Source organism: Podarcis muralis, chromosome W (assembly GCF_964188315.1).
Source record: "Podarcis muralis chromosome W, rPodMur119.hap1.1, whole genome shotgun sequence".
NCBI lineage: Eukaryota > Metazoa > Chordata > Lepidosauria > Squamata > Lacertidae > Podarcis > Podarcis muralis.
Genome location: NC_135674.1, coordinates 21812404 through 21834499, shown reverse-complemented (window position 1 = coordinate 21834499; position 22096 = coordinate 21812404). Strand labels below are relative to the sequence as shown.

Sequence of the window (22096 nt, the reverse complement as noted above, 5' to 3'; positions counted from 1 at the left end):
AGTCCATGCCAGGAGTTCACATTGCCGATAACTGTAAAGCCTGCATCGTAAATCAGTTTTAACGAGCAGATAATTGTATTCTCCGGCAGCCTTGGAAGCAGCCTTCGACTTACTGGTTCCTCGCCAGCTCACATCCAGTTGTATTTCTATTTCTACCACCTTTTATTACCTTTTAAGCACTGCTATTTTAAAAGACTCACAACGATGGGCCAAGGCAAACGCCTAAGGGATTGTGACGAGGCTTTGCCCTCCCCAAGAGCCAAACAATCAAAAACCGACCCCCCCGTGTCTGGCAAATGGAGTGACCCCACTGAACACTGCTATAGGGTGAAAACTCAGAACCGTTTCTACCCTCTAACGTCTCCAGAAACAACGTCAACACCAGAGGAATTATTTTTACCTCAGACTAAAACTGCGGACGGCTTCAATTAGCAATAATCGCGCCTCGGATTAACCTCATTGGCTACGATACTGCCACTGCGCACTGCTGCTGAAATGGAATACACAAGATGAAACAGTAAAATCAGCTATGATCAAATGGGCACAAGACATAGGTCATGACATTATGTTTGATGACTGGGAAAGGTTATGGAATACTGGTGTTAGGTTTACGGCTTGTAATGCTTTGAGAGAAAACATAATGAAAATGATCTATAGGTGGTACATGACCCCAGTCAAACTTGCAAAAATTTACCATTTGCCCAATAATAAATGTTGGAAATGTAATGAGACTGAAGGTACTTTCTATCACCTTTGGTGGACCTGCCCGAAGATTAAAGCCTACTGGGAAATGATCTATAATGAAATTAAAAAGGTCCTTAAATGGACATTTTCTAAAAAACCAGAGGCTTTTCTCCTGGGCATGGTGGGCCAATTGGTGCCAAGGAAGGACAGAACTTTTTTCATGTATGCTACCACAGCAGCAAGAATTCTTCTGGCAAAGTATTGGAAGACGCAGCAGCTACCCACTCTGGAAGAATGGCAAGCGAAGGTGATTGACTACATGGGAATGGCAGAGATGACCGGCAGAATCCGTGATCAGGGGAGTCAGACAGTGGAAGAAGATTGGAAGAAATTTAAAATATACCTTAAAAATTGTTGTAACATAGAGGAGTGCTGAGATGTTATGGTGTTAAGAAACAGAGAATTGCAGCTGTAAATCATAAATTTAAGGAAATTATAATGAAGATGAGTTAATTAATTAAATGAAGGGTTGCTGTTAAAAGGGAAAAATAAGGATGCAGAAAAAGGGAGGTATGGGGAAGTCCGGGAAATAAGGTGAAGGAAAATAAGTTTAGGAAATTATACATGTTTATTTGTTTGTATGTTTTGTTTTGTTTTATTGTTTGTTTTTATTACATGTTTGGAAAATTAATAAAAATTATTTAAAAAAAAAAAAAACTGCGGACGGCAAGCTTGGAGGAAGAGGGAGTGTCCCACTGGGGGTGGTGCAGGACGCCGGAGCTGAGGACTGCGCAAGACAAGAACAACATGAACATCTCCATCTTGTGGTCAGAACCCTTAATTGCATATTCAAGAAGATTGATGTGCTATCCTCCCAGCTATGTAACCTTGAACAGAAAATTGATAACTTCTGGTCAAAGTCTAAACCAACTGCAGAGACGGGGGAATTGAAGTGCCAGAGGACCTTACCTTCAACCAAAAAAGGAAGTGTGATCCCTAAATATAAACCAAATCCTGCATTGAAACATCAAGCATTGTCCCTGCAACCTAAGAAAATCTGCCTAAACATCGGGGTAGGGTCAGCAAGGTGGCTCACTCTGGGTGGGGTTAAAAAGCATCTAAGCAATCTCCTAAACATAGAAATCACACAATGTGATCTCATTGCAGTATTACCTTTGAACCAGCACCTCAGGCAACAGAAAGTGATGCTTGCGTTTAACTCTCCAAGGATCCCTTCAGCTATCATCAGGCAGAAATCACTCTTAGCTAGGTATGATATCATCCCAACAAGAGTTTTATGGATAGCATGATCCACCCCCTTCTACTTGCCGGTCACGGCACGGAGCGGACTCTGGCGGAGAGGTCGGGAGCACCTTGGGACATCGAGCCTCCTCTCCCGGAGGATATCCATCCGTACCGAAACTGGACTTACTCTACATCCCCACGAGCTCTAAAGAAACCCACTGGCGCAAGTAATTCTCTGACCCCGCCGGAGGAAAGAGAGCTTTTAGCCACCTTTGGCAACCTTCCACCGAGGGAACAACAAGAAATAATTGATAGACTAGAAGTACTTAATCATCAGCTCATACATGTCCAGAAGAACGGAAAAGTCCTGCCCACCTTTCAGGATAACCCTGCCAGCTTTTCGGAGTCGTGTTTTAAGGAAGCAGGAAGTCTTCCATACCTTAGTCCAGCTCCTAAACCCATGCCTCCCCCACCTGTGGGCAAAACCCACCGACGCTTGGCAGACCCAGGTTTTGCCTCACAAGTTGGCCTCTCATCCCAACTCTTGATAAATTTTGACTCGCCCTCCAAGAGTCCCCCGCTGAAGAGTGTAACTCAGAGTTCCTTCCACCAAAACAATTCCTTACCATCTAATCCATCAATGCCGGAACTGGAGTCCTCATATTCCCCTGAGCGGCATAGACCCGACATACAAACAGTACCTGTACGCCGAGCATCCCCAGTACCTTCGCTAGCATCAGGTCAGGGGAGTGTTCCACCTTCATCAAAAAATGGCCCGGATTTGATTGAAGACCCGGCCGGACATATAAATCAAATGGTTTCATCGGCGACCTTTAGACCTCGCGGTGGGGCAGTCTCAGCAAATTCTGTGGAGTCTCCCACTGAAGTGTCCGCCCTTGGGTTAGCCAGCGGGAGACCTGTTCTGTCGCCCCAGTCAGAATACCTCACTACCAACTTCAAGACTAGGTACCTTCAGCAGGTGCCTGCCATGCAAAGTAAAATAACTGACTTTTTTGTGGGGTCTGCCCTGCCTCCAAAGGACTCACATCTCTCCCTGAAATGACAGCGAATTGGACACAACAGGAACTCCCCCCTATCAGTCCTCAGCTGGAACATTGCGGGCTGGAGGGGGAAAAAACTTGATCCAGAATTCTTGGAGTATATTAACCTGTTTCATATCATCTTGTTCCAAGAATCGTGGGAAGTAGAGAAAATTGTCCTAAATGGCTTTGAGCTTCTAGAACTCCCTGCCTGCCCCTCCCTGAAAGGAGGCCGCCCTAAAGGGGGCCTAATAATAGGCATCTCCCTCAACCTACATTCTAAATTTACTCTAGTACAGGCCTTGCCTCCCTACGCCCTTACCGGGCTGATTGCGGGGGAAAAGATCTCACTTCTAGTTACAAATGTTTACTTGCCACCTGGGGGTTCTTCCCTCGAACTGGGCTCTAAATGGGGCTCGCTAGAAGAGCATTTGCTCTCATGCTATGTTAAGTTTCCTAACACCCCGGCCATAATAGGTGGCGATTTTAATGCCCGCACAGCAGCAAACTGGGACTCGCTGACCAAAGCCAAATGGTGGGTTACCCCAAACCTTGATAATTATGATCTGGAACATATCATGAGGAGAACTTCTAAAGACCACAGAGCAAATGAGGCTGGAGTACTCCTCTATCAAATGGCCATCCGTTTAAATCTGGTCCCCTTAAATGGCACATGCCCCCCTGATATTCCAGGGGATTTCACTCACCTGAGCGTTAAATCAAACAGCGTCCTCGATTACCTGTTGGTCTCCAGGGATCTACTTAAGTGTATTTCCACCTTCAAGATCGAGAATGTACAATCTAGTGATCATCTTCCCCTTGTAGCCAAGCTTTCCCTGAACTGGCAGCCGGAGGCCCATAGACATGCGACCCAGATGGTAACCAACGAATCTCTCCAAGTAAGAGGAATCAAATGGTCGGAGACCCAGGCTCAAAGGTATCAGGAATTCTTTCAAAAAGAAATCCTCGGGCCCCATTCCAACATAGGCTCTGCCTCAGACGAGCATAGCATAGTGTTGAAACGCTTCCACCATTATACGACTGATCTTACGTCCTTCTTCAGGTTACCACCCAAAAATTTAAATCGAAACGAGTATACTTACGGTGCCCCCTGGTATAATTCTCAGTGCAAACAAGCAAGACAGCGCCTTCGTGCTATATATAATGTATATAAGACCTCCGATGCATCTACTCTGCCAGCTAGTTATGCACAAGCCAAGCAAGTTTACAAACGCACGCAGAAAATTGCCAAACGTGAGTGGCAACATAATCGTTGGCAGGCTTTGATTACTGCTTCAAAACCACACAGATCCAGGGAATTCTGGTCTTTGATTAACAGAAGGGGGAGGAAATACCCAAGGGCAGTCATCCCTGCACCGACATGGGAATTGTTCCTGAAGAAATGTTTCTCACAGGCAGATGCTCCCTCCGACCATCTGAGGCATCTGTTTACCCACCTACCTATTTGGCCTCCCACCGATCCTGACGAAATAGCCAAGCTAATAGCTCAGCTGAAACCGGGCAAAGCCCCAGGGCCCGACCTGATCCCTGCTGAAGCCATCAAACTACACCCAAAATGGTGGGCTGGCATCTTGGCCAAAACCTTCGATGCAATCAACGCTTCCGGTCTCATCCCCAAAATATGGAAGGAGGCCATTATAGTACCAATTCATAAGAAAGGTTCTCCAATGGAGCCGGAAAACTACCGTAACATCAGCCTCCTTTCGATCATAGGGAAAATTTATGCCAGCTTTTTGCTGACTAAACTATTGCGATGGGTAGATGAGACTAACCAGATTGGCCACGAACAAGCAGGGTTCAGAATTAAACGTTCTACAACCGATCATGCGATAGTTCTTTATCATCTGGCACGGAAGTACTCTTCCCCTCCCCGGGGCTACCTCTGTGCTGCCTTCTTAGATCTAAAGGCAGCCTTTGACAGCGTTCCTAGAAATATTCTTTGGGAGAAACTTGCGAAACAGGGCATTGATAGAAGACTCTTATGGCTTATAAGTCAGCTCCACGAAGGTACCCTTGCCAGAGTGAGACTTACTCCTGCGGGCGACCTCACAAATTCAATACCAATAAACAAGGGAGTGCGCCAAGGATGTATATTGGCTCCCTGCCTATTCAACCTATTCATCAGCGACATGCGAGCACCCCTAGTCAACTCATCTCCAAGTACACACGCGCCTAGACTAGCGGATTACCGCTGCCCACTCCTTTTATATGCGGACGACGCGGTACTTCTATCTTATACACGCGTTGGACTAACCAGAGCTCTGAAGATCTTTGCCACGTATTGTCAACTCAACCAATTAACCATCAACCATGTTAAATCCAAGATTCTGATTTTCTCCAGAAGCCGGAGATTATACGATTGGAAGCTTGGTGGAGCAAAAATAGAGCAAGTCCTAAAATTTCAATACCTTGGAGTTATTTTTCAATACAATTTGGGGTGGAAAGCTAAAATTCAACACCTACTTAACAAGGCCAAAACTCTGTCATATGCGCTCCTCCGATTTTTCTTTTCGGATGGAGCTTTGCATGTTCCCTCGGCCCTAAAGGTGTTCAAGGCAAAAGTGGTTGCCGTGCTTGCTTATGCTGCCCCGCTCTGGGCCGTGATGACAGATCTTGCTCCCCTTGAGACTCTGCAAAACCAATTCCTACGTCGGCTCCTAATGCTCCTCCTGTGCGTAAGCAACGCAGCCATGCGACTAGAACTGAAGATCGCATCCTTAGAAACTTGCCTGTGGAAGCAAGTCTTCAACTATTGGTTATTATTGTGGCATAGATTACCAAACCATTACCTTGTCCAATGCTTATGGCGAGATGAATTCTCTAGCCTTTGGACTAGTAGAATTCATGCCAAACTCCTGAGTTATGGAATCTCTCCCTCAGATTCCCTAAAACTAGACCAAATCACTGCTCAAAGACTGATCCGCCAAAGACTGGATGACATCGACTTACAGCGAAATTATACACTGGGGGGAGGTGTTTGTTCGCCCCAGAACATTGGTATCACTTTAACTTACTGCGTTCCATCATACCTCTCCTCCCTTTCGACTGTTGCCCATAGACTGGCCTTCACCAAAGCGAGGTTTAACGTTTTTCCCTCCAATGTCTTGAGACATAGATTCTCAAAGGGCCAAGCCTCCGCCATGTGCGAATGTGATAAGGAGACGCCGGAGTCGCTCCAGCACATTATGTTCACTTGCCCCTTGTTCAATGTGCCACGGGCAAATTTGTTGGGATCAATCATACAGAAACTAGAGAGTACCCCACCAAAATTCCACCTTGCCCAAATCTTGCAGGATAAGGATTCCCACACGACCCTGAAAGTGGCTAGGTTCCTGGTCGCTGTCCTCTCCCAAAAGCGACGCCAAGGAGCACTCCAAGCTAATTAAGGCGTAGTATGCCATTCCATCTTATAGCATTTTATTGTTATAGTGGTGTTTTAGCGGCTGTTTTTTCCCACGTGCACAAGCTGTTATTTATGTGTTGTTTTTACTTGTATGGGCCTATGGCCGTAATAAAATTTTATTTTATATTTTATTTTTATAAGATAAGATACGGAAAGATTGAATTGTTTTTAACTGTTTTTACTTTGTATTTTTTCTTTTTCTTTTTTCTTTTTGTAACATTTTGAAAACTTTAATAAAAATCTTTTAAAAAAAAACAACTTCCAAGGTACGACTGTAATCAAAATAAAAACAACAACCACCCAGTAACCCACAATTGGATGGCCGGCCCCATTGGGTTCTGGAATTATGGAGGGATGAAAAACTTACCGCATTCCACTTTCTCTACACTATGCGTGTACCCCTGTCCGTGTCCTCCCTTACTCATTTCCCCCCTAAACTAGAAAGCCCCAAATGTTTTAGCTTCTCATCTGGGAGTTGCTCCAGCCCCTTGATAATTTTGGTTGCCCTCTGCTGAACATTCCTGCCCCCCAAGCTCTGCCTTCAACTGCAAACGTGGCAGACAATGCCTTCCCAAAAAAGTTCAGTTTTACTTTTAAGGACAGGAAATTCTCCTGCAGGCCATCTGTGCTAAAGAGAGGGTGCAGATATAAGTCTCCTTCTTTTGGACCACCCAATTTGCATAACAATAAGACAAGATTAAAAGTGTTGAGTTTTCCCCACCCCATGGAAAAGGAGCAAATGAAAAATCCTCTCCTGAGCTCTGGCTGCTACTTGCTAAGCATGAGAGATGAAAAGGGCCTGCATGGATTTGGCAAAGTCAGCATTCAGAGTTCGAGAATCACACTTGGCTCATGACCAAGGGAGTCCAAAAATAGCAAAAGCCAAACTTTTGGCTCAGAGTTGAAATGCTGACGTTCCTCTTCTCTATGGCCTGCTGGTCAGCGGATGCCTTGACCAAGACCTGGTTGTCTAACTTTAGACCTTTCGCCTACACTTGCTGTTCTGGGCTATGAAACAACAGCAGCAATTCAGCCCTTGGCTCACTGCAAATCATGTGTGCAAACACAGAACCTGGCTTTGGGCTGCTTTGCCTCTGACTTACTTTGCAACATCCTCTCCCTCCAGAGGAATCTTGCTTTGAACAAAAGTAACCCACAGTGGAGGATCAACTTCACTTTACTTGACTAGACCCAGTGGCGTAGTGGGCTGCGGGGCACAGGGGCAGTTGCCCCAGGCACCAAATTGTTAGAGGTGCACAATTTCAGCACCTGGTGCTGCCTCAATACAGCTGCACGCTTCCATCACTGGGGTCCGATGACAACGGCTTGTCCATGCGATCAGGTAAGTGACCTCTCCAGACAATGGGGTGGCTCTTCTTTTCTTATCTCTGTGGCTGTGATCCCCTGGGTGATGTGGATGCCATTAGGCAGTCGAATGCGCATGCATACTCCGTCTGTTTCCCTCCCTCCTACCCCCTCCTCCACGTGGCCTCGGGAACTGGCAAGCCATCCTATGTCTCGGACTAGGCAGAGCTCTGGCACCCTCCTACCTTGGTAGAGTCTACCTCTTTCCAAACCTGAGCAATTTTATCTGCAAAAAAACTCATGACAGGAGTCATTACAGGAGATCTTGGACTCTGTATCAGACCCTGATGGCAAAGGTGCTTCTGTTAGACTATGAACCACCTCAAAGAGTGGTACTGTTTTCACCAACAGATCCAGCAACAATGGTCCTCCTCACCGTCGCTATCGCCACTTGGTAGGCTCGACGTTGAGCTCTAACTCGTGTTTGGTCTCATTTGAAGTGGGTTTTTCACCACCAGCACTTTAGCTGTCTCAGGAATTTTTTCATCACCCTCAGCCCCAGGGGTAGAACCACAGGGTCATCCAAGTGCCATGCCATTGGAGAGGGTGCTTTTTAAGGTTTGTGGAGCAGCACACTCTTTTTTTCTTCCCCAATAATTTTTATTAAGTTTCCATTTGCCAGATTAAACATATCATACCAATTAGTCCAAAATATATCAATACAGATCATAAAGTCCAAATGTTTCCCAGATTAAATATTTTTTGTTGGGGGTACCCATGCTCCTCGATCGTCAGGAATCCAAACATCGAAATTCGTGCTGCTTTTCCTCACTGCATGTGAAGCCATAATCCTGGAAAGAGATTCTGGAGAGAAGCACTCGACCCAATTTTAGCCTTTGATTCTGTGAGAGGCGCCCAGTGCTTGGTCTTACTAGCTGCAGCTCAACTTTAACTATGTTTACAGCAGAGGAGCAAGTCCTGGAGGGCTGGCTTCCTATTCTGCCTCTATGGGTGAGTTGGCATTGATGAGGAAAATTCCGGGGTGTGAGGCTACTCAACAGCCCAGCTCGTCGGGCAGAGCCCGCGGGTACTTGCGGTCAGAAATGAAGGAGATTCCAGCCACAAATTGAAGCAAAAGAGCGGTCAGGAGACCAAGATCTTTTTTTGTTGTGCAACAGGTTCCCACAGGATTTCCATGTACTCCGGCTTCCGGGAGAGAGCATCTGCTCTTACGTTTTCCTCTCCTGGCACGTATCGGATTTCGAAGGAAAACTTGGAGAACTCCTGTGCCCATCGAATCTGTCTCTGGTTGAGTACTCATGCGGTCCTCCAGTACTCCAAGTTCTTGTGATCTGTGCAAACCTGGATCTGCTGGTGCGCCCCTATTAGTAGATGGTGCCATCGACGAAAGGCCGCATAGATCGCAAGCAGTTTGCGGTCATACACAGTATAGTTTTGCTCCGACTTGCTCAGCTTTCTCGAGAAAAAGGCACACGGTTTCCATTCCTGCTTGCTCCTCCCTGGCTGCAAAAGGACTGCCCCAATGGCTCTGTCGGACGCGTCGGTCTCTAGCCTCATGGGTTTCTCCAGATCTACGTGCAGGAGCTGCTCTTCCGATGCGAACGCCTTCTTCAGTCTTTCAAAGGATTGCTGGGCCCCCTCTGTCCAGACGAACTTCCTTTTGCTACTGAGACAATCTGTGATGGGCGCTGTCAAGTGGGCGAAGTTCTTGATGAACTTCCTGTAGAAGTTGCTGAACCCTAGGAACCTCTGCACGTCCTTCCGGGTTTTGGGGGCCTTCCACTCCAGCACTGCCTGCACCTTGCTTGGGTCCATCGCTAGGCCTTTGTCTGACAACTCGTACCCCAGAAACTCGACTTCCCTGGCGTGAAACTGACATTTTTCCAGCTTGACCCACAACTGGTGCTTCTGCAGTCGTTTTAGCACTTCCCTGACGTCTCTGACATGTTGCTCCTCATTGTCCGAATAGATTAAGATGTCGTCCAAGAAGGCTACGCAGTTCTTGTTCAGCAGAGACCCCAACACGTGGTGCATGAAAGCTTGAAAACAGGCGGAGCCCGACTGTAATCCAAAAGGCATAACTAGGTACTCAAAGGCCCCTAGGGGCGTGAACATTGTGGTCTTCCATTCATCCCCCTCCCTCATCCTAATCAAATTGTATGCTCCCCTGAGGTCCAGCTTGGTAAAAATTTCCCCTTCCTCACCTGCGTTAAAATGTCGTCAATCCTGGGCATTGGGAAGGTTCCGACACCAAATTGACGGCCCTATAGTCCACAATGAGCCTGGGTTTATTAGGGTCCTTTTTGTCCACAAAGAACACCGGACTGCCTCCCACTGCTTTTGATTCTCTTATGAAGCCTCTTTTCAGGTTCTTGTCAATAAATTCCTGCAACTCCTTCATCTCCCTGTCCGACATGGCATACAGTTTACCCACTGGCAGCTGCGCCCCCGGGGGCAAGTTGATCTGGCAGTCAAAGGGCCTATGGGGGGGTAGTCTATCCGCCTCCTTCTCGCTGAAGACCTCCTGCAAGTCAGCATATTGTGGTGGCACCTCCCCTTTCCGCTCCACAGCTATCCCAGCCACCCTGGCCACGGTCATCCTTGGGGTTTCCCCCCTAGACAGTGTTCCAAGCAGTAAGCGGACCCAAAGGTGACTGTCCTCTGATGCCATGCCACCACTGGATCATGTTGTGCTAGCCAGCTCATCCCTAATATTATTGGGGGCCCTGCCAGTGAGGCGACGTGAAAGGCGATGGTCTCCGAGTGCCTGGAAACCCTCATTCTCATTGGTGGGGTCTGGTGTGTCACTTCCCCTCCCAGAAGCTCCCTGCCATCAATGGTGGTTACTTGCAAGGGGAAATCCAAGGGCAGCAGGTGGAGCTGGTGCTCTAGTGCAAAGTCCTTGCTGAAGAAATTGCAGGAACTGCCTGAATCCAGCATCCCTTTCACCTTGACTGGGTGCCCATTCGGGAGTTCTAGCACCACTTCTATGGCTATAGCCGCCCTGGGGGGGTCTGGTTGGGGCACTTCTACTGGTTGCTGGCCTGGCTGCTGTGCCCGCTGAGTGGCAGCCAAGCGTTCGCGTTTCCCTGCTCCTGCCCCTTTTCCACCTCCTCCTCACCCCCTGCAGCTCCCACCATTCCTTGCCAGGCCTTTCTTTGAGGGCAGACCCTGGCAAAATGTCCTGGCTGCTGGCAGAGGAAACACTTCTTGGTGGTTTTCCAATCCTTTCCCTCCTTCTTGCGACCTTCGCTGGAATTTGAAACCTCCCGCGCGCGCGCCCCATCTATTTCCATTGGCTCCGCCGGCGGGGAAGGCTGCCTTGGTATTTCAGGAATGCGGTAGTCATGGCAACGTTGCTCTCTCCCTTCCCGCCTCTCCTGGGCCCGCGCTTCCTGCCTTACGCCAATCGCAAGCACAGCCTTGGTCAGCTGATCCGTCGACTGCGGGCAGGGTGCGCGGGAAAGCTCATCCTTCACCGTTGGGGACAACCCCTCCTCGAACAACATTTGTATGGGTTCAGAGTCCAGTTCCCACCCAAGCCGGTGAACTAACATGGCAAAGCGTGACCAGTAGTCTCTAACTGACTGGTTCCCCTGTTTACAGTTCATCAGTTCCCGCCGAGTCACACTTTGTTGTACATCACTGGAGAACATTGCATCCATTGCCTGGAATAATTTCCTCAGGTCCTTCAAGGCGGCATTCTGTGTCGCCATTAAGGGCCTGATCCATTCTCTGGCCCCATCCTGCAGATGTCCTACAATATAGGCAACCCTGACTTCCGGAGGCGGCGCGAAACTGCAATGGCGGTCCTCTTCAGGCTCTGAAGAGGGGCTCCGCGGAAAAGGGTCGTCCGCTGTGGCATAGCGGTGACCCATCAAGAAAAACCACGGGCAGAGTGAGCCCGTGGCTGTGGGACTCGGCGGGCACCAGAAGCCCCCCCAGAAACGGAGAAGGAACCCCGTAAGGGGCTCCGGAGCGTGGAAGGGGGAGCGGTGCTGTGAGTTCATCGCTCTTTCTGCGGAAGCGAAGCCGCACGGCTGTTGCTGATGAGCGCCGACCTTTCTTCTTGAAACATCAGACTTTAAACAACATACCCGTGAGTAAGGATCATTAAAATTTCGGGACTAAAGTTTTAATTTCGGCTGAAAACGGGAGACGAGAAACAGGAAGTCCGTCTTCCGACTTTGCTTATAAGATCAAAGCAAAGACTTTGACAAGCGGGAAGCGCTTTAAAAAGAGACTTTTAAAAGTTGGGACTATCGTGTATCAACTGAATTGGCTCTTAAAGGGAAAAGGAAAGAATCATTTTAAGTTTGTCGGACTTTTTAATTGGAACTCTCCTCTTGTTTGTCGATTATAAAGATTTAAGAAACCAAATCGTCGGGCTGTCAGTAAGAGAACTGTCAAATTGCGGAAACTGTAACTTGAACTGAAACTGCTACTTTGGAGCGTTACTAATTAGATACAAGAAGGGAAACTGTTTCTGGCACCTTTTTTCTGAGACTTTGTTTAACTTAAGAAGAGCTCTACATGTGAAAGAGGGCAGAAGGAACCCCTTCTTTGTATTGGGATTACAGGGACTTTAATGGCGGAAAAAGTTCCTTCTTTCTTCTGAACTACTGTGGTACTCCCCCTAGAGGATTTTGGAGTTATAAATGTCTGGGAACTACATTTTATTTTGATCTTTTGTCGTTTGATTGTTTACACTCTGGATCTGTCTTTCCCATGGGACAATAGATAACTTGACCTTGAACAGAGGCAGGTGTGGAATGAGCGGCTCAGGGAGAACAAGAGCAGCTAAAGCGAAAGCAAAACAAACTGTACAACTTGTTCAAACAACTTTGACTTCTCAACCACACAGATCATCGGTCCCAGCTGTGCTGGAAGCACAGAAGGGGGAAGTTGGACAGCCAGCAGCAGAGGATATGGCAGCAGGAGGATCTGAAACAGTTTTGAAACAAATTTTGGAACAACTGGCAATTCTAAATCAAAAGGTGGATGATCAATCAACAAAAATCGACCAAGCTACATCCTCGATTGGCAAATTGACTGACCAGGTTGCCCAGCATACACAAGCAATTGAGAATCTGCAAGGAGCAACGGCTGAAAATCGTAAACTGGCTGTGGAAGCCAGTCAAAAAGCAGAGGAAGCCAATAAGAAGGTTGAGGAGATTAAGGGAGAAGTTAAGCCATTGCACAAACAGATTGGTGATCAACAAGCCTACCTGTCCATGGTTGAATTGAAAAATCGGGAGAATAATCTCAGACTGAGAGCTATTCCAGAACTTGAACAAGAAGATTTGAGTGGTTATCTGACATCTGAATTCTCTAAGTTCTGGGGTATAGAAGAAGATAAGGATTTTAAAATTGTAACTGCATTCAGACTGGGAAGAGTGGTAAGGAAAGACAGAGCCAGAGATTGCCTGATTATTCTGAGATCAAAGGAAGAGAGAGACAAGATACTAGGCCTCCATTTCAGAAAATCACTTGTTATACAAGACAAAAGAGCTGAAATCTACAGAGACATACCGAAACAGTTATTGGACCTCAGAGCTACTTACACAGAACTAGCAAAACTATTGAGAGGCAACGCAATCCCGTATAGGTGGGAGTTTCCTCAAGGATTATCTTTTAACTACAAAGGAAAGAAGGTTAAAATTAAAACAATAGAAGACCAGCAAAAGTTCCTGAACGACTACGGAGAAGACCTTCAAAAGGGAGCAGTAGCATCTTGGCCACCACCATTACCTGGATCAACACCGCCTGGAGCTGGACCAACGCCTATACCCTCGGGATCAGAGGAAAAGGAAGAGACCCCATTATAGGATCAACAAATTAGTCCAGGATGTCTCTGCAGCTATTTAGTTGGAATATAAATGGTGGAAATTCCCCGGAAAAAAGAAGAAGAATCTTTCACATATTGAAAAAAGAACAATTGGACATTATTTGCCTGCAGGAAACTCATGTGACTAGGCTCCACAGGAAAGTGCTAATTAACAAAAGACTAGGCCAGGAATTTATTTCATCGGACAGAGTTAAGAAAAGAGGAGTGGTGATTTATGCAAAGGAGAGCCTGTCACCAAAATTTCTATTTAAAGATGAACAAGGAAGAATTTTGGCGATTGAAATTCAGACACAAGGAGAAAAATTTTTGATATTAGGAATATATGCACCAAACGATGGGAAATCAGAATTTTTTAAGAAGCTGCATGAGATGATGCTGGACTATTTGGACTATACCAACATCATTATGATGGGAGATATGAATGGGGTGGTATCTACAAACATGGATAAGCCACAAAATCAAAATTTAACAAAAGATGGCAGACTACCTAAAACTTTTTTTGAACTAACTGACAATATGGACTTGATTGATATATGGAGGACAAAGAATCCCTTAGGTAAAGAAGGAACTTTCTTTTCTGAGGCCCACTTGTCATGGACGAGAATCGACCAAATATGGATAACTAGAGGGCTGGCACCTAAGACCAGAAAAGTGGAGATCTGCCCAAAAACCTGCTCCGACCATAATGCCTTGAAAGTGGAATTGAGACTCACTCCAATCGGTTCCTTCAGATGGAAAATGAATGACACTTTATTAAGAGATCAAGAGATTGTGAAGAAGGCCCAAAAAACTCTAAGAGACTATTTTGAAATAAATTTGAACACTACGGTGGAAAAGAGAACAATCTGGGACGCAAGCAAGGCAGTTATGAGAGGGTTTCTGATACAACAAAACACGATTAAGAAAAGACTCTGGAATGAAAAAAAGGATAAGATCTTGGAGAAAATAAGAGAAGGAGAGAAAAAATTGAGATCTAAACCTAAGTCGAAGGAGGTGCTGAGAGAAATTAAATTCCATCAAGCACAATACTCGAAATTGATAAACCAAGAGGTTGAATGGAAAATTAAACAAATGAAGCAAAGATCATTTGAATCAGCGAATAAATGTGGGAAACTGCTAGCATGGCAGTTGAAAAAGAGACAAAAATTAAATACAGTTACAAATCTAGAGATTGAAGGTAGAATTGTTCAGAAACCAGAAGAAATCAGAAAGTGCTTCCAGAGATATTTTAAAGAACTTTATACACAAGGGCCACAGGAAGAGACTGAGGTAGATCAATTTTAAAAAACCAATGGACTATCAAAATTAACTCAGGAAAAGAGAACAATCCTGAACTGTAAAATAGCTCAACAGGAAATTGAAGGTGCCATTCAGAATATGCAACTAGGCAAATCTCCAGGCCCTGATGGACTTACCTCCAAATACTATAAGGTTTTGAAAGACTATTTGATACAACCTTTGATGGAGGTTTGTAATCAGATTATGGAAGGGAAGAAGGCACCGGAAACGTGGAAAGAAGCTTTCATCACATTGATACCTAAATCGGAAACTGAAAAGACTCAACTTAAGAACTACCGTCCCATCTCACTCCTAAATGTGGATTACAAATTTTTGCAGATATCCTGGCAAGTAGGTTTAAAAAAGTACTTAATGAGGTAATTCACAAGGACCAGGCTGGCTTTCTCCCTGGTAGACATTTGTTTGATAACACTAGGAACATTATTGATATTTTGGAACTTTTACAAACAAATATCAATACGAGAGCTGTGTTAATTTTTATTGATGCGGAGAAAGCCTTTGACAACATTTCTTGGATGTTTATGAAGAAAAACCTGGAAGGGATGGGAGTGGGACGGGGGTTTGAAAATGGAATAGAAGCAATCTATTCAGAGCAAAAAGCTAAACTGATAGTGAACAATGTGGTGACAGATGAGTTCAAAATTGAAAAAGGGACACGACAGGGGTGCCCCCTATCCCCTCTTTTATTTATTTCAGTCCTGGAGGTGCTTTTGACTATGATTAGGGAGGACCGGTTGGTACAAGGAATACAGGTCGGAGTGAAACAATATAAACTGAAAGCTTTTGCAGATGACTTGGTTTTAACATTACAGGAGCCAGAATCTAGTACAAAAAGAGCTTTAGAACTGATTCATGAGTTTGGTCGGGTGGCGGGATTTAAGTTGAACAAGCAAAAAACCAAGGTTCTGGCCAAAAACCTGACACTTACAGAAACAGATGGGTTTCAGAAAGAGACAGAATTAAGTGTGGTTAAAAAAGTGAAATACCTGGGGGTTTATTTGTCTGCTAAAAATTAGAATTTATTTAAAGACAATTATGAAAAATGTTGGTCGGAAATCAAAAAAGATTTGGAAATTTGGTCAAGATTGAAACTTTCCTTGTTGGGTCGAATTGCAGCTATAAAAATGAATGTATTGCCGAAAATGTTATTTCTGTTTCAAACCCTACAGATTGTGGACAGAGTGGAATGCTTTGGAAAGTGGCAGAAGGATATCTCTAAGTTTGTTTGGCAGGGCAAAAAGGCCCGAATAAAATTTAAAATATTAACCGATGCAAAAGAAAGAGGGGGGTTTGCCCTGCTGGACTTGAGGTTGTATTATGAATCTGCAGGTTTCTGCTGGTTGAAGGATTGGTTTCTGCTGGAGAACACTGATGTCCTAGATCTGGAAGGGTTCGATAATGCTTTTGGTTGGCATGCATATTTGTGGTACGACAAGGTTAAAATTCATAAATTGTTTAAAAACCATATTGTCAGAAGAGCAATATTTATGGTCTGGACAAAATACAAAGACTTACTAGAGGGTAAGACCCCGAGGTGGTTATCACCGGTGGAGGCCAAGGCCCGAAAAAGACCCAATATGGAGGCCTACTGGCCGAAATATTGGGAAATAATTGAAAAAATTGGAGACAACTGGAGGTTGCAGAGCTTGGAGAAATTAAAGAACAAGGTGCGAGACTGGTTACATTACGCTCAAATCCAAGAGGTTTTTAAAATAGATAAAAAAGTTGGGTTCCAGGTGGAAAAATCGAAACTAGAGACGGAATTGTTAGAACCAAAAACTAAGATATTTTCGAGAATGTATAACTTGCTGCTTAAATGGAACACACAGGATGAGACAGTTAAATCTGCCATGATAAAATGGGCACAGGACATTGGGCATAACATCATGTTTGAGGACTGGGAAAGGTTATGGAACACCGGAATGAAATTCACGGCATGTAATGCCTTGAAGGAAAACATTATGAAAATGATATACCGGTGGTACATGACCCCAGTCAAGCTTGCTAAGATATATCACCTGTCTAACAATAAATGTTGGAAATGTAAGGAGGCTGAAGGGACATTCTTTCACCTCTGGTGGACCTGCCCAAAAGTGAAGGCCCTCTGGGAAGTGATTTACAATGAGTTAAAAAAGGTATTTAGGTATACCTTTCCCAAGAAACCAGAGGCCTTCCTCCTGGGCATTGTAGACCAGAAAGTGTTAAAGAAGGATAGAACCTTGTTTATGTATGCTACTACAGCAGCAAGAATTCTTATCGCAAAGTATTGGAAGACACAAGATTTACCCACACTGGAGGAGTGGCAGACGCAATTGATGGACTACATGGAACTGGCTGAAATGACTGGCAGAATCCGAGATTTGGGAGAGGAAACAATGGAAGAGGACTGGAAAAAATTTAAGGACTATTTGCAAAAACACTATAAGCTGTATGAATGTTAAGAATGTGCACGATTAGGAAACTTTAGCTTCAGCAACTCGATTTGGTGAACTGAAAATTAAGTTATAAGAAAGATGAGGTGGAAACATGAAATAACTTTATTATGTTTATTTTAAGGTATAAGTAATTGAGATACAGTATTTCGAATTTAGAAACATAATGTTTGAAAGATACAGTAAGACATGAAACAAGGTAACAAATTGCTGACGTTTTTACTGCAAAGAACGCAGGTTTCGGAAGATGTGGGGAAGTCCAGTTGGATTGGTAAAAATACTTTGGAAAGTTGGTTTTTATATATATATATATATATTTCTTTTTTTTCTTTGTTTTTTTCTTTGTTCTTTATTCTGTATATTTCTGACTGTGTAAAAGAAAATTCAATAAAAATATTTATAAAAAAAAAATACAATATAGGCAACCCTCGCCCCATCGTCTGCAAAATCATTGTGCTGCAGTTCTAATGCGTACTCTATTTCCGTTCGGAACGCACTATAGTCTTGGGGCTTCCCTCCAAATTTGTGTACCAATCCCGGTACCTTCCTTGCTACGGGGGTGGGTCTGACCTGTGCATCTTGAGTCCGCCTTTCGTCCAGCCGCGCTGTCAGAAGCGCCACATGCTGTTCCAAATCTCGGTTCCTCTCCACCAGATTTTGCACTCCAGCTGCTCCCTCCGTGGCGCCCGCTTCTCCGGTTTTGCTCATGATGCTGCTTGCCTGTTGCTGTGCACAAGCAACTTCAGGGACTGACGGATTGCTGTAATGCGTATGGGGTTGCTCGTGCGTAAGCTGCCGCCTCTCCAGGCTAAATTGCCTTGTTAAACCTTTCTGACTGGACAGCCCTTCTCTCCATGGCTGCCTCAGTTGCTAGCAGAATCCGTCAGTGGGCGTTTCTTAAACCTCTTTTTTTTAAAAAAAAGATATTTATTAAAGTTTTGAACAGTAAAACAAACTTCACAGTCGAAACAAGAAAAGAAAAAAGAAAAGAAAAACACCATCACAGTCAAGCAAAAAACAAAAAAATACAGTAGAACACACACAAAAAAATAAAAAAGACATAGAAAAAAAGATAAAAAGAACCAATTTCTTACTTATTATTTTCTTAACCCTCCTTCCAGACTCCCTCACATCTCCCTTTTCTGTGTTCCCTTTTACACAATCTTATTCAGCAGTGCCTCCCCCTCTTTCAAATCTTATTTTGTATTATACATTTCAACTATTATGTCTCCAATTTCCCCCTTTATATCAATTTGTTTAAATTTGACATAATATTTATTCTAACTTCACCCTTAGTCTTATGAAACATTTTTTACATATTCCTTTCAACTATGTCACTAATGCCATATTATCTTTATATCCTGCATCATTTTAACATTCATACATTTTGCAATGCTTTTGCAGGTAGTCTTTAAATTTCTTCCAATCTGCTTCCACCGACTCTTCTCCCTGGTCTCGGATTCTGCCGGTCATTTCCGCCAGTTCCATATAGTCCATCACCTTCATCTGCCATTCTTCCAGAGTGGGCAAATCTTGTGTCTTCCAGTGTTTTGCGATGAATATTCTTGCTGCTGTTGTTGCGTACATAAAGAAAGTTCTGTCCTTCTTTGGCACCATTTGGCCAACAATGCCCAAGAGCAGGGGTCTGCAACCCGCGGCTCCGGAGCCGCATGTGGCTCTTTTACATATTTGCCGCGGCTCTGGGGCGGATACTAGCGAGGGGAGGAGGCGCATTGTGCGCCCCGACACTCCTCACTGTGGCGGGCGCTGTACTGGATGTGACGTCGCATGGGGGCGGTGCGTGCGTTAGTCACCTTCCCGCCCGCTGTTAGATCGCGGCTCCGGAGATATATTTGTTTTAAATGTCGCAATGGTTTTGCGGCTCCCAGTTGTTGTTTTTTCTTCGGAAACGGGTCCAAGTGGCTCTTTTTGTCTTAAAGGTTGCAGACCCCTGCCCAAGAGGAAGGCCTCTGGTTTCTTAGGGAAGGTATGTTTAAATACCTTTTTCAGTTCATTATAGATCATTTCCCAGAAAGCCTTGACCTTTGGGCACGTCCACCAAAGGTGAAAGAATGTTCCCTCAGTTTCTTTACATTTCCAACACTTATTATCTGGCAAATGGTATATTTTTGCAAGCTTGACTGGGGTCATGTATATCATTTTCATAATATTTTCTTTTAAGGCATTACATGCCGTAAATTTCACACCAGTGGTCCATAACCGTTCCCAGTCAGCAAACATAATATTGTAGCCAATGTCTTGCGCCCATTTTATCATAGCTGATTTGACCGTTTCATCCTGAGTGTTCCATTTTAACAGCAAGTTATACATTCTTGAAAGTACCTTAGTTTTAGATTCTAACAATTCTGTTTCTAATTTCGATTTTTCCACCTGGAAACCTGTTTTTTTGTCCATATTAAAGACCTCTCTAATTTGACGATAATGTAACCAATCTCGCACTTTGTCTTTTAGTTTCTCAAAACTCTGCAATCTCCATGTGTCTCCATCTTTTTCTAATATCTCCCAATATTTTGGCCACTTGGCCTCCATATTGAGTCTTTTCTGAGCCTTAGCCTCCATTGGTGACAACCACCTTGGGGTCTTATTTTCTAGTAAATCCTTGTATCTTGTCCAGACATTAAACACTGCTTTCCTGACAATATGGTTCTTAAATGCTTTATGAGCTTTAACCTTGTCGTACCACAGGTATGCATGCCACCCAAACACATTGTTGAACCCTTCCAAATCCAAAATGTCATTGTTTTCAAGAAGTAGCCAGTCTTTCAACCAGCAGAATGCTGCTGATTCATAGTACAACTTCATGTCTGGCAGGGCAAATCCCCCCCTTTCTGTAGCATCAGTCAATATTTTGAATTTTATTCTGGGCTTTTTGCCCTGCCAGACAAATTTAGAGATATCTCTCTGCCACCTCTTGAAACAATCCATCTTGTCCACAATCTGCAAAGTCTGAAACAAAAACAGCATTTTTGGCAATACAGTCATCTTTATAGCAGCAATTCGACCCAACAAGGAAAGCTTCAGTTTTGACCAAATTTCTAAATCCTTTTTAACTTCTAGCCAACATTTTTCATAATTATCTTTAAATAGATTCAAGTTTTTAGCCGTCATATTAATCCCTAGGTATTTCACTTTTTTAACCACATTTAACTCTGTCTCCTTCTGAAACCTTTCTTTTTCGATGGTTGTCAAATTTTTCCCCAAAACCTTAGTTTTTTGCTTGTTTAATTTAAATCCCGCCACCCGACCAAATTCTTGAATCAGTTCTAGAACCCTTTTCGTACTGGATTCTGGCTCCTGTAATGTCAAAACCAGGTCATCTGCAAAGGCCTTTAGTTTGTATTGTTTAGCTCCGACCTGAATTCCTTCAATCAACCGGTCCCTTCTGATCATGTTCAAGAGCACCTCCAGGACCGAAATAAATAACAATGAAGAGATAGGACAACCCTGTCGTGTTCCTTTCTCAATTTTAAACTCTTCTGACACCACATTGTTACCGTATTTTTCGCACGATTGGACGCACCGGACCATAGGACGCACCTAGTTTTTTGGGGGGGAAATAAAGGAAAAAATTTTCCCCTTTATTTCCCCCCCCCCAAAAGCAGGTCAGGGAAACCGAACCAGGTCGAGGAACAGCGGGATAGTGGCGCTGTGCCTCCCTGCTGTCCCCCAAGCTTGTGGGGCTGGCCGATGTCTGTCCGGCGGGCGGGGAGCTCTGCTTCAGGGCGCCCCACCCGCCAGGCAGCAGGCTGCTATCCGCAGCGTGGGGAGCCTTGTGGGGAACTCCTGCAAGGCTCCCCACGCTGCGGATGTCTGCCTGGCGCGAGGGGCGCTCTGCTTCAGGGCGCCCCACCCGCCAGGCAGCAGGCTGCTATCCGCAGCGTGGGGAGCCTTGTGGGGAACTCCTGCAAGGCTCCCCACTCTGCGGATGTCTGCCTGGCACGAGGGGCGCTCTGCTTCAGGGCGCCCCACCCGCCAGGCAGCAGGCTGCTATCCGCAGCGTGGGGAGCCTTGTGGGGAACTCCTGCAAGGCTCCCCACTCTGCGGATGTCTGCCTGGCGCGAGGGGCGCTCTGCTTCAGGGCGCCCCACCCGCCAGGCAGCAGGCTGCTATCCGCAGCATGGGGAGCCTTGTGGGGAACTCCTGCAAGGCTCCCCACTCTGCGGATGTCTGCCTGGCGCGAGGGGCGCTCTGCTTCAGGGCGCCCCACCCGCCAGGCAGCAGGCTGCTATCCGCAGCGTGGGGAGCCTTGTCGGGAACTCCTGCAAGGCTCCCCACTCTGCGGATGTCTGCCTGGCGCGAGGGGCGCTCTGCTTCAGGGCGCCCCACCCGCCAGGCAGCAGGCTGCTATCCGCAGCGTGGGGAGCCCTGTGGGGAATTCCTGCAAGGCTCCCCATGCTGCGGATGTGTTCCCGAAGCGCCTGGAGCTCTGCTTTCAGGGCGCCCGGCGCTCCGGGAAGCAGGCTGAGCGGAGCGCTAATTCCGAAGCCCCAAGCTTCGGGATTAGCGCGGCGCTTCGCTAGCCCTGGGAGAGCCACGCAACGTCGCGGGGCTCTCCCAGGCCGAGCGAGACCTTGCCGGCACCCAGAAGCTTGGGGCGCGCTGAGCTCCGCGCGCCCCAAGCTTCGGGATTAGCGCGGCGCTTCGCTAGCCCTGGGAGAGCCACGCAACGTCGCGGGGCTCTCCCAGGGCTAGCGAGACCTTGCCGGCACCCAGAAGCTTGGGGCGCGCTGAGCTCCGCGCGCCCCATGCTTCGGGATTAGCGCGGCGCTTCGCTAGC

General features: G+C 45.8%; 1 pseudogene; it reads right to left on the bottom strand.

Moving 5' to 3' along the window:
* Positions 1 to 422: 422 nt before the first annotated feature.
* Positions 423 to 489, bottom strand: LOC114595076 (U4 spliceosomal RNA; annotated as a pseudogene).
* Between the last annotated feature and the right edge of the window lie 21607 nt (positions 490 to 22096).